The following is a 12,767-nucleotide window of genomic DNA, read 5'->3' on the forward strand; positions in this document are numbered from 1 at the left end:
TCTTTATATCTCAACAGGAAAGTGTTACGTAAATGGGAGTGTGCTTTTCCAAATCATCTTTCTGTATAGATGTTCCTTAGATAGCTTTCAGTTACATAGCATCAGCACTGTTTTTCTTATTTTCTGAATTTTTTAGAAACTGATAGAGAAAATTGTAAAATCAGAATTATTAAGGTTTGAGGGGCCTAGACTTTCTAGAAGTGAGGCCTGTTTGTGCATTCATTTGTGATATTCTGATATCTTCACCTAGCAGCAATGTAACAGAATTTTACAAAGCATGTTGTTTTTCTTTTATTGTTAATGTTGCAATTTTTGCTTCAGAAAACACATCCACTCTATATAACAGCCTATAAATAATGGGTTTTATAAGATTTGATAGTCTCAAATGGTAATTAACTGCTGGCAAGAACGGTTTTTTGTGGGGTTATTGCCTAATTAGCAAAATAAGGGAAGGTAACGTAAGAGTTACGATGGGATAAGTAGCCTGATCATTTTGGATGAATATATCAGATTTATGCTTAACTTTGAAAGTCATAAAGACCTTATGCTATAAACTGATTAAACTTGTAATTCAGCTCATTTTTATCATTATGTTGAAATACAAATTAGCTTTTTTACTTCCTTGGAATTATATGTTAATCTCTTTTCTTTTCAAAGTATCTGTAAGTGTCCTCCCGTTAATTAATATCCAGTGTGAGTACCTCCAAATTCAGTTCTGCTAAGACCCTTAAAACTTAGATACTGATGAAAATGATCCTAAAAATGTTGAGGCAATATTATTTGTGAAAATTTCATAATACAGGATAACTATGTTGGATCCCAGTCCGGCAAAATATGTGTGTATTTGCCTAAAAGTATGAATTTAAGTATTTTTCTAAATTGGGGATTTTCTTTTTTACATATATATATATGAAGAACAAAGTAATTTTCTCAGCTTCAGCTAGATGCAGTACAACTAGTCTGCAGCAGAAAGGCTGCCATTGCATTCAATGACGTGAAAGTATGTTCTTATGCATTTTCTCAGCTGAACACTTTTACCGCTAAGCACATTCCCTGAAGTACTGAAATATCTTTCTCAGAGATTAGATCCTGAGCTGCCAAGCAGCTTAGCAGAGTTAACTGCATATATTGATCTAAAACATTACTTCAAATACAAATTTGTCCAAGAATTATTCTTTCTGTCATTGTGAAGTTGATAACATTTAGAAATGAACAAATAGGAGTAGGCTTGTACATTAATATTTATTCAAATTTAGAATTAAATTTTGATTTCAAACTCTTTAAGACCATTTTGTATTAATTTTTCATGAGCATTTATATGCTGGTGCTTGATTAGTGTGACTATTCATGAAAAGTAAATGTTAAGGTCATATTTGCCAACAGCAAATTTTATATTGAATATGTAAATGTGAAATTTGCCACTAGCTGTGTGTTTGACCCCAGCCTTGCAATGGGATTAGTGTGAGCAAACTCTTATTCTGAGACTGATCTTTCTTTTTTCCCTCAGAATTGAGGCTCTGCTTAGTCAGACAAAATATTCAAGCCATATTTTCAACAATCTTAGACCTATCTTGGTTCATGAAAGATTTAAAAAATTAAGAATGTACTTCAAAATGGTGTGTCAACTGGATGACTCTCTACTCTTCAAGCATTAGGAACAGGAACAATAGCTGATGTAGTTTAGTAATGTGCATGCATTTTGATAACGACTAATCATCTTTTTACAAATTGCATACATAAAAAACTGTACTTGTTTAGTAGATGTGTTAGAAGTTTCATATAGAACTCAATTGTGAGAGCACTTATTCTGGTAAATTTGAAGTGTAGGTACAGTTTGACTGAAGGAGCAGAGGATTCTTATATATGTAATAGATAAGAAAGCAGCTTCATTGTTTTGTTAATAATCAGGGCTAGAAAACTCAGACCCTTCAAGTTCATTGCTATAATGGAAAAAAAAGAAGTGCAGTATGATCAACTATGAAAAGAAATAACTCCAAATCCTTTAAAATGAACAATTTGATTGTAATTATTTCCTCCTATTGAGGAGCACACATTACCTGCAAAATTTGAAGACCTCAACTCCAAATTATTGTCCAGTTTCTCTTACAGCTTACCAGAAAAAAAATTTCCACTTTCAATTTTGCTTTGATTTTTGCTCTTACTTAAAAAAAAAAGTTATTGTTGAAAAAGCAAAGGCTTCTATCCGAAGCTTTTTGGCTTTAGCATAATGTCTTCTAGCAAAAGAAAAATATGTATCAATTCATAAAAGGTTTTCTAGTGATCTTTACTCCAGTTGTAGCTGGGTACTCTAGGAGTCATGCAGCTAAATATGGAACAATTTGGGTTATTCTGTAAATATAGCTGAAGTTGTTTTATTTTTCTTCATGTAACATGGATAATGTCTTTAGTCGTCTTCATTATCTGAATATTATATGTGACATTTGTATAGGGAATGGAGACTCCTAAGTGACTAAGTGATTCTTCTAAGGTTTTTCTGGCTAATTGCTGAAATATGGCTATTGGTTTTGAGAGGCCATACACAACATTTTTCTTCAGTTCAGCTTATGATTATCTGCTGGAATCTGTTGTGTTCTCATACACTGTTGGATAGCTGATATGCTATACTTATTTTTTTCTAGAATAGTGAATGCATTATCATACACTGTGTGCCATACTACCTGCAGGCCACAAGCAAAATCTTAATATTCTACATAAGAGATATTGATATTATTACCTGTTTTGTGGGTTTTCCCACTTAGTTAGCAATTTCATGACTGAAGCTCTGGCCTATATCCAGCACTGAATGTTTTTGCGGCAGCTTTTATCACCAGAAAGTGTCATTCCAGTATAACCTGTCTGTTTGTGGATTATTGGATGGTAATGAAAAACTTGCTTAAAGATGTGTCAGGGAAATCTGTGATGGAATATTTAGTATGGTGTATATTATAGTATACTATACCCTAAATAATCTTTATTTTTTTAGTCCAAGAGAATGTCTCTTGTTAAATGTCTCTTCTTTAATTTAAAGATGGTTTTATCCATCTCTTGCTATCTGAAATTCTTGTTAGAGAATAGCAATACCAAGAATTGGTTGGTAGCCTACAGAGAATTAGTAAGTTACGGTTCTGGCTTAGTCTTACCACTTTATAGTATATTGGACTAAAACCCACTAAAATGATACTATTTGCATGAGTAATAAAGATAGATTTCACAAGGATGTTGTGCAGATATAATGAGTAGGACTAATTTCTACATATTATCTGTGTATTAAAATATGGCCTAGATTTTGCTTAAAAGAAAAAAAATATCTTTCCATTTTTGTGTCATGGATCCTTGAAGGTAAATATACAAAGCCTGTGGAGGTTGCTTAATGTTCTACAGGTGTTAACAGCTTTTTTTGAATATTCTCCATAACATGTAGTTGAGAGAAAAAAAACCACACCACAATCTCAGCATAGCCTACTGTCACAGTCGGTTTCCGATTATTATGAAGTCCAAAAACCTTGTGTCTGAAATGAGGATCCTCTGTAGACAGATGGGATAGCCTGTCATTCATCTGGCTGTACACACTAGCACCCACGGGATGCTGTGCAACCTTTTGGCAAAGCTGTGTAGAAATCAGTAAATGCTGTTATAACAGTGATGTAAATGTTTCTTCCATTTCAGTAGGAGTTTTGTTTTGTTTATTAAGAGGATTGCACATTTCTCCCAAAGCAGCTTTGGTCAATATTTGATTTAGACAGTGTCAATGAAATTAATCCCAAACAAAACCTGGTTTCCTGTGTGAATTTCTGAACTATCATACCAATGAGAAGTTTACCCAAATATATACAATTGTAATGAAAGTGTATAGGATTGGTAGAAGATGAAATATACATGTTAATACAACTAGTTGAAACCGGGATTAGGCTTATGGATTTATAAGATTTGACTGATGGTGGGGTTGAGTAGTTTACCTAAATAAATGGTGGTAATTTTATCAGTCTGTTAGAGTTGTAATTTACAGTTAGAAAACTAACTTAAAGTTTTGTGGTGTCCAAAAGAATTCAAGTTTCCGATTCCATATCTTTAAAATATTGTAGAATAAATGCTGTTTAGTTTCAACCACACTAGGAACAGTTCTACTGGTATTTCTAACATTTTCAATATTATTAAGGGATTTGCCTCATTCCTCTTAGCCAGTTGTTCTGGAACTCATTAAATATATAATAACAAAAAAATGTATTCATGAATTAGCTCGGAAGGATAGGAGGTGCTGAGCAGCTGAATATATAATAACGTTCAAAAAGTGGAACAGCTGTGAGAGTTTAAAGTAGAGGACTTCTTAAGACTGTATAACTAGACATACTGTTTAGTGTAGCTGAGTAATCCTAGAGAAGTAGAACCATACACAAAGTAGGTAACATGGAAACAAAGACAGGCAGTTCTGAACTCTGGCATGTACTCACTACATATAGATACACTGAAATAGCTCATGAAACTTGGAAAGAGTTTGGGTTGGAGTCTTCTGGTTGTTTGAATTTTTTTTGTGTCTTCTGTCATGTAGAGCTGAATGGCTAATAAGTGCATCTCTGTGTATTTATTTCTTCTATGGACCACAGTCCCAGACCAATAGTAGTCCATGGAATATAGGTTGGGAAACAAGACCCATTGTTTGGAATTAGAATCAACATTTGCAGTAGAATCAACAGTCTGAAACTCAGTTGGGATGAGTCAAAGAATATACTGATAGATGACGGTAAATAATGCATTAGAGTTGGAATCTATATAGGGAATTCATATTTTTTGTTTTTCAGAATATGGTATGTAATGTTTCAGTTCAGGGACCTATGGTGTCCCCTGTGACCTATGGTCAGGGACACTGAGGTATGGTGTTTCCAGTTTTGATAGACTTAAAATTTTAACAAGTTCTAATTTCTTGCTTTTCATAGTTTCTGTACTGGACTAATGGCCTTCTTATGATTTAATAAGAACTGTGATGACCAGTAAGTGCAGTCTTTAGTGAAACAGAATTCAAAATTAGGGTATCTGACCTAAGAATGCAAATTAAGCACTTATAGCAATATTTTTTATGGGTGATATTTATTGTTGATGCTAGGATTAATGAAAGAAGAACAGGAAAATGCTGCAGTCTTTTCCTCTGGCAGACTTTTACTTTCATAATTTTTTTTTCCTCAAGTGTTTGCATTGATATATTTTGCTGCAGCACTCCTATATTACTTTTGAAAAGATAAACATGCAACTAAGCAATAATTGCACTCTATTGCTATTCTGATTGAAAGATTATTAAATATTTTAGTGTTGATTATGAAGCATAAGAAAGTTTAAAGATTTCCAAAAAGCTGTCATCATATCTTTTAGACAAACTTGTAAGTACTCCATTCCACGAGTGTTAGACTTAAATGTTTAAAAACAGATACTTTTTTCAAACTTGATTTTAAATACATCACTGATGTGACAATATTCTCTTTTTACCTTGGAACTGCATTGAAGAAAGAACTGACAGGAGTCTGTGTCCTCTGTGTGACCTATATTTGGTCCTCTATTGCCTGATGGATTTTTTTGATGTGAGTTAATTATATTTCCAATAAATTATTTGTGAAATTAATCTCTTTCTCCTGCCTCCTCATTACACTTATTAATGTTGCTTACATCTGATTATTTTAGTCATTTCCTATGAAGAAAACTCTGTAGGTATCTCTTAGTGTCAGCTAATATAAATGGCCTACTTTGCATGTAGGCCATGATGAAACGCAATGATATCTATTTTTAAAGGCAGATTACTTAGTTTTCTACTACTGCTTTATACAGGAGTCCTGAGGTTGCATGTTCTGGTAGCTCTGTGTCTAAAGCCCATGAGCCTGTGAAAACAACTAGGGCAAGGATCAATGAAGGAAGCCTGAATATATCTATAAGATGACTGGTGTGACGTTGTCCATCTGAGAAATGACCTGATGGTCTAGCTTAAATGGGTGCTGTCATTTGGAATCAAGAATAATTTTGTTTCTAAGTGGTCAGTCTGATGGGACTTGTCGAAAAGCATCAAACCCTGAATCTCTGTGTATGTTGCTCTGAAATGAGCTTTTGTATAGTGCCTCTATTCTGTAGCTGGAGCATTCGCTGAGTAAGTACTACCTCAATTCAATTCCTGTGTCATCTTAAGAAGCTGTAAGCCTCTATCTGCCACTTTTCAGAATAATTGCTTAGTGGTAGGCTCAGTAGGGTATCTTTGCTGTAACTACTAGTCTTACTGCATACCCCCTGCACTTTTTTTAAAACAGTGCCAGTAGCAAGATACATGCAGAAGAGGGTTCTGAATAGAAGGGCACGTCTTCCTGCATCCTCAGCATGTGCACCGTTCTGCCCTGCATTTCCTTTTGCCTTGTTTGAGGAAGCTCCCAGTTCTAGTGTGCAGCTGGTTTGGGTTTGTAGCTAAATACCTCACAGAGGTTCTGGAACCAGACAGCAAAAAATTAAAACCTGCAGCTATGGTAGTGTCAGAGTATGGTCTGAAGTATGCTTTGAGTTGTGCAGTCTGAGTAGGAACTGCTGTCATAAAACGGTGTTCTAGTTTGCTCTGTATATCAGTTAGAGAAATTTTCTGAAGGAAAAAAAGCTTTGATAGTTTTTGCTATTATATTTGTTGATTAAATTTCATTGTTGGCAAATACTGTGGTGAATATTAGATCATAGGAAGTAAAAACTCCCCATACAGTGATGTGTTTTTAATGCAAATATTCTGTATTAACTACATGGCTTTTACTGAATAAAACAGTTGGTATTTTAAATAAATATAATCCAAGAGAGTTGCGTGCATGCATTGAGCCTTCTAGCTCTGGGCCTTTATGTGATTGTACCAAAATGCGTGTTGTGGTATCTGCTGATGGACTTGATACTAGTTCATTGTGTAACTGCACAGTGGCTAGGAAGATATCTTCTACTTTTCCTTTTTTTTTTCCCCAGATGTTTATAATTCAAGGTATTCATCAAAGAACTGAATTTTCCTTTAGAGCACACTGAAGAGTGGAATTTGCTCCACTTCAGGAGAACACAGATCTTGGGGACTATATAAGTCTTCTGTTTTAAATCTTTACCACTTCATTGGTGGATAAATTTCATTAGTAATTTAAGGGGAGATTTACAGTCTTATTCAGGAAAGAATACTTACTGAAGTCAGAGGGACTTCACGCTTCAGTGCTTTCCTGAATATATTGAGAGAGACTTCAGCATATGCTCAAATGTTTTCTTGAACTGGGACTTTAAAAGGTTTTATAAAATTAAAAGGCAATATCATTGTAGACATTATTAAAAATTCAGACGTGTTATTATTATGTAGAGATTTTATTCAGCAATATCACACATCACCATAAAATTCACTTCTTCAGATGGCCCCCTTGCAGTCATTACAGTAATTTCATGGAAATACAGACACTGTCACTCCAGAAACACTAGCTCTTCTAATTTCACTATTTCACACAGCTACTGGTTCAGACAAGCACAACTGTTATTTTTGCCTGTCTCACTTCACTCATTAATATCCTAACTTTATATAGGGCTGTTTGTGGTAGAACTAAATTAATTCTTGATTCCGACTTACAGTAAGCTTGTGCTTTGCGTAAGAAAGTTTATTGACAGTATTTAATGTTTCTGTTTGTGTAGTTCTTTTCACATCAACTCATTCTACATCAAATACATACATGGTTTCTAAAACAGCAGCAGGAATTTAATATATAGCCATAATGTTGATGAGGAGATATTAAGATTTTTCAGTGTCACAGCTTCTTCCTGTTACAGGGATGACTTCATTATACACTGTACACCAACAAATCAATAGCTAGTATTGCTCACTAGATGAAATAAAAAACCCCACCACCTAAGTCGAGTAGTAACTGCAATACTAAATAGCTTTTCATTATTTAATCCATGCAATATCTATATCAACACATTAAGTGTTACTATTCATTGTTAACTATTAAAATAAAAACCTGATATAGTTAGGTGGATTCATGTGCCTGAAATCTAAGGCTTTGTGGAAGATCTCGAAAATATTAAAAATATAGGGCTTTACAGGAAAAAAACATACATCTTGAATAGTCAGTACAGCCTCTGGAAATAAAACAGATTATTACCTTTCAATGATACAGACAATAAGCAAATCTTTTTAATGGTGCCTGGTCATGCATTTTCTGCAGTCCGGGGTGCAGTGCTTTAGAAATTGCCAGGTCAAATGCATAGACATACAGATCTCTTCCGAAGGGAGTTTTTCCATGACTTGCAGTGGGGAGATATAATCTTGTTAGACTTTGGAAGTGTTAGGTCTACTACTGAATTAAATATTTGTCAGGCAAATATTCCATGGATTTAGCACTATGAATTTATCTCACCTTCATTAAACTCTTCATAGATGATAAAAAAAACCCTTAGGGAGTTGCTGCATTTTTGCTTTGAACTTTTTGAAATAATGTTTCTATATTTATTCAAAATTTGTATTCCTTTCAAAAATATGTTTCTTTTTCACTGTTTAGAAGTTGGATACATTTATATCTTTTCTCATAATAGGGTAAATGTTTTAAGTATTTTTATTTGATGTAAATTTAGAAATGCCTTCGCTATTAGCAGTAATGAACTGAAAATCTCTTACTTATACAGCTACATTTCATTAATATTGAAAATGTTTTTACCATTTATACACAGTGGGGATGAGATTCTAATTCTGTTTCAGGACTAATAAGAACTGTTAGCATTGTCTTTGGTAATTTGATTGTACACTTATTATAGCAACACTATTTCTTAAAATAGCCACTTTGTATTTTAAAAGAAAGCAATCAATTGTGGAGTAGGCACTCATCAAGTAAATAGCTAATCTTAACAAGACGATAAATGTTCGTTGTATTCTACCCAATGTGGGAATATTTTGGGGAGGGATGGGATCATCCTGGAAATCAGTGATCAGTCAGCAATTGTATGCAGTAACCCTAGTAAAATTTATTTTTGGAAGGTCCAGACACATTTCTATAGAATAAGAAGTGGGGGTGGAAGAAAATTAGTATACTTTTTCCAGTGACCTGTTGGTTTTTTAATCTAATGAAAAAAATGTGATACCACTTTAATGCCACTGTTCAACCTTCAGTGAATCAAGATCTCCACAGTTCTCTATTTTTGCTGTTTAAAATACACATTAACCCTGAATGGAGTGAAAAAAACCCAAACCAAACCCCACATTTTTATAATTTGTGGACTAATGTATCAGTAATGTAAGGAATTTAACATAATTATATCAAAATATTGAAGCAGACATTGCAAAATTAGAAAAATCCTGAGAGTCTTCGAAATGACTGGAAATTCTTGAGAGAGCTTCATTGTTTGCAGGAAATAGAAAATAGTCCCTAGCTTTTTAATCTTCACTCATTTTTATCATGCATACAGTATGTGATGGTGCTGGCAAAAAATCTGGAGTTAGTTACTCTGATCAACCTAGCTCTAAGGTTTCCTTATAAATCAGAAAATATGCTGTGACTCTGAAAAAGATGTATAAAGGATTTAGATAGTCTACTTCCCTCTTATGTTTGAAAGTAACCTTGAAATATTTCTAGAATTAGCACTGCCAGAAATAACGAACACATACCTTGTCAATGATAATGCTTGGTTGACAAGATATTGGCAATGTATATACAATAAATGTGAGGGAGCTTTCTTTTAAGTAGGAGAGCAGGATGGCTGAGCAGATATCTATTTATCTAAAAATTACATCATGATTGACAACTAGTTTCTTCAGTATGTTCATGAATTGACTTCATTGGTAAAAGCTCATTACTGCTTTGTTAGTAGAATATGCTACCAATTCTTCAGGTGCACACGGGTATATTTGTGCAGATAAATTAATTTTTCATTAATGTACATTTTCCAAACCTGAACAAGCAATACTTTTACATTCAAACAATCCTCATTTTACCAAAATAGCTCTACAAAGTTTTAAGCTAAACTGATGTTAGGCAATGAGGAAGAGAGAAGAAAAAATTAATATGCCAGTATCTCTGACTGTTGGTAGAATTCCACTCATGTTTGTAAAACTCCAGAAATTCATACTGTATTGTATCTTCCAGGCAAACTGTTTGACTCCCTGTTTTCAAGTGGGTTTTAGTCTGTTTGTTTTTTTTTCATAAACATAACTCTCCATCACAATTAGTCACATTACTTTTGGCTGTTATCTTTTTTTGTAAAAGTTATCAGTTTTCCATTCGTGAACATAAGCTGTTCTGGTATGCCACTAAAAATATTCCTCAGTAGGAGTAGATTTCCTATTGTACCTCATTCTCTTTCTGTGTGGAGGAATGGCACTATGGTATGGTGTACACACTGAATGAGGACACAAAGTAAATGAATCCTATGAGGCATATTCGATTTAAAACAGTTCAGTAATTGTTCATCTCTTATGTAAAATAAAGACAAAAAATGTAAAATAACAGTAAAGCTTTCAATTGAAAGCTATAAAAAGGCAATTAATAAATTTAATTAAAAATCCTATTTTCTTCAGCTAACCTTATTTCCCAGAATGGCTTTGTTAATGTTCACTTACTAGAAAGTAAGTGAAATGGGATTGATAGCTCGTCTCCTCTTTGTTGTAATCATTACTTAGTAGTTTTCTTTTTTAAACTTTTATCTTTCTTTAGTCTTTATTCTGCATGTCAAAATCTAGTCACTTTCTGGATTATATGCTTCATACACTCCAAAATACACTCAGTGAAATAAGTATTGCTGATTTCAACTAAAATGTGTACCAGCTTAAATTCTTCATCCTATGAGATAAAGAAGTTTGAGAGAGAGAGAGAGGTTAGAGGAAGAGGTCACAGTAGACTACTTATGGCAACTTCTAGCCTTTACAGAACAATATATTATCAGATGAAATCATGTAGGCTCATGGCTTGTTTTACTCTTGGAAAAAGAAAGATTCGGGGGCAGAGTTTACTGTCTCAGCTTCTTTCACAAATGACACCCACTTATTCTTAGGTATCTTAAAAGGTGACTTTATAAATTAAAGTTGGTAATGCTGTAACTTCTCCACTTATTTCTTCCCTGTTCCTGAGTAAAAAGAAATACTTTTTTTAAAAGGCAGAAGGTAGCTCTATTTTTCCTGCACTCCGTCTATCCACATCTGTCATTTCAATAGACAATACATGCCTGTAAGTTTCTGCTTTGGCTATGACTATTCTGGACTGTGTGACTGCTACATAAGAGAGGAGAAGGATGAATTTTCTATGAAGGCTGAGGATATGGTATGGTTTCTCTGATGGAATTCAGGACTTTGGAGTCTTTATCTACTGTTCCACAGATTACAAGTGATCTTTCTATGAAATAAGTACTACTTACAAATTCTAAGGTATAAAACATATCAGAACTGGGAAGTGCTCATCAAAGAGGCTCATGTTACAGATTAAGTTTTTGGCATGCAGTTTAAGTTGATGAAATTTGTTGTGTGTGTATTTGCACACATACGTATAAATACACACTACACTGTAAATTGTGCTTTGACAACTAGTGTGTTATTTTAAACAATAAAGAGCCTAAAATTTCAAAGTGGATTTCAGATAGTGAATCAAATATCCTGACATCATATTGTTACTCCTCTGTAGCAACCACTATGGAGTAGGAAGTATTGTGTTTAAAGGCGAAGTCGGCATTTTTTCTTGAGGAATTGCTTTAAGTTAACGCAGTGATTCCATGTGAAAGCAGCCCTGCATATAGTTATATACATGTATGTAACCATGTAGGATAGGTTGTTGATAGGTATAGGTTAAAGAATAACAATCCTCCGTAAATTATTTACAAGGCTTTCCCACAAGCAGCAGCATGACAGAAGGGTTACCTCTGTGTTATCCAGCTACCATGAAAACACAGCAGAAAGGGAATAAATATATGCTAGTTTAAAATGTTTGTGTAATGTCACTGTGTAGTAGCTCTCCAAACACGGCTCCCAGTGAGCCAGCTCTCTGCACAGTATGAGTGCAGTCACTCAGATAGAGGTATGGTGCAATCTTCTGTCTTTGTAAGCCCAGATTAAATCACCCCTTGAAGCATTTTGAAGTTATAGAGCCAGAAGAACAGGAAGTGGTTGTGCTCTGAAACAGAGTTGTGTGACCTGAAGCTTCTTGGCTCTCATGTTGTAAACCAATTCAAATGTTATTCCCCCACTGTTAAGTATAACATTTTGCTTAGCTGCTTTTGTGCCTCCTTTGTGCCACTCTGGGGAGATGCCTGGGGTTCCCTTTCTCTGCTGTGTGTCTTGAAGTGTCTATCAGCCATACCACCCAAAAGCTAAAGACATGAACAAGAGCTGCAGGAGCAGTTGTGGGAGAGTACAAGAAGGCTAAAAGCATTCACAGGTGGATAGGTGATTTACGCATTCCTGTGTTCAAAATGCAAGCTGCCCTTTGGCAAAACCCAAGCTTCTGCTTGTCTAAGACTTCAGGCTTAAAATAGGTACTTTTCCTCTGTGGCTGTAAGGAAGATTAGGTCTCTCATCCATGCTGGAGTGCTTTGGCTAAATTTAACTCTGGCTGCTGGGAAGATTTACTCCTAGGATTATGGCACAGCTATGGAAAACACTGCTATTCTTTTGGTTGGAGATTTATGATACAACCTCGGGGCGGGGGGGGAGGGAATAATAATTTTTTTTTTTTATAGATACATGCTAGTGTGGATGATGCCAGATCTGAAGGAAGGAGGTGCGCAGCTGAACAATGTCAGGGAGCAAGTTGTGCAATAGTACA

The 12,767-nt window shown here is 34.6% G+C and overlaps 1 protein-coding gene across 5 annotated transcripts in view; it reads left to right on the top strand.

Moving 5' to 3' along the window:
• The window catches only part of SNTG1 (syntrophin gamma 1), a 352,474-nt gene that overhangs the window by 223,849 nt on the left and 115,858 nt on the right, over positions 1 to 12,767 (top strand). The gene's annotated exons all lie outside the window — the stretch shown is intronic.

This window comes from Haliaeetus albicilla, chromosome 3 (genome assembly GCF_947461875.1).
Source record: "Haliaeetus albicilla chromosome 3, bHalAlb1.1, whole genome shotgun sequence".
Lineage (NCBI taxonomy): Eukaryota > Metazoa > Chordata > Aves > Accipitriformes > Accipitridae > Haliaeetus > Haliaeetus albicilla.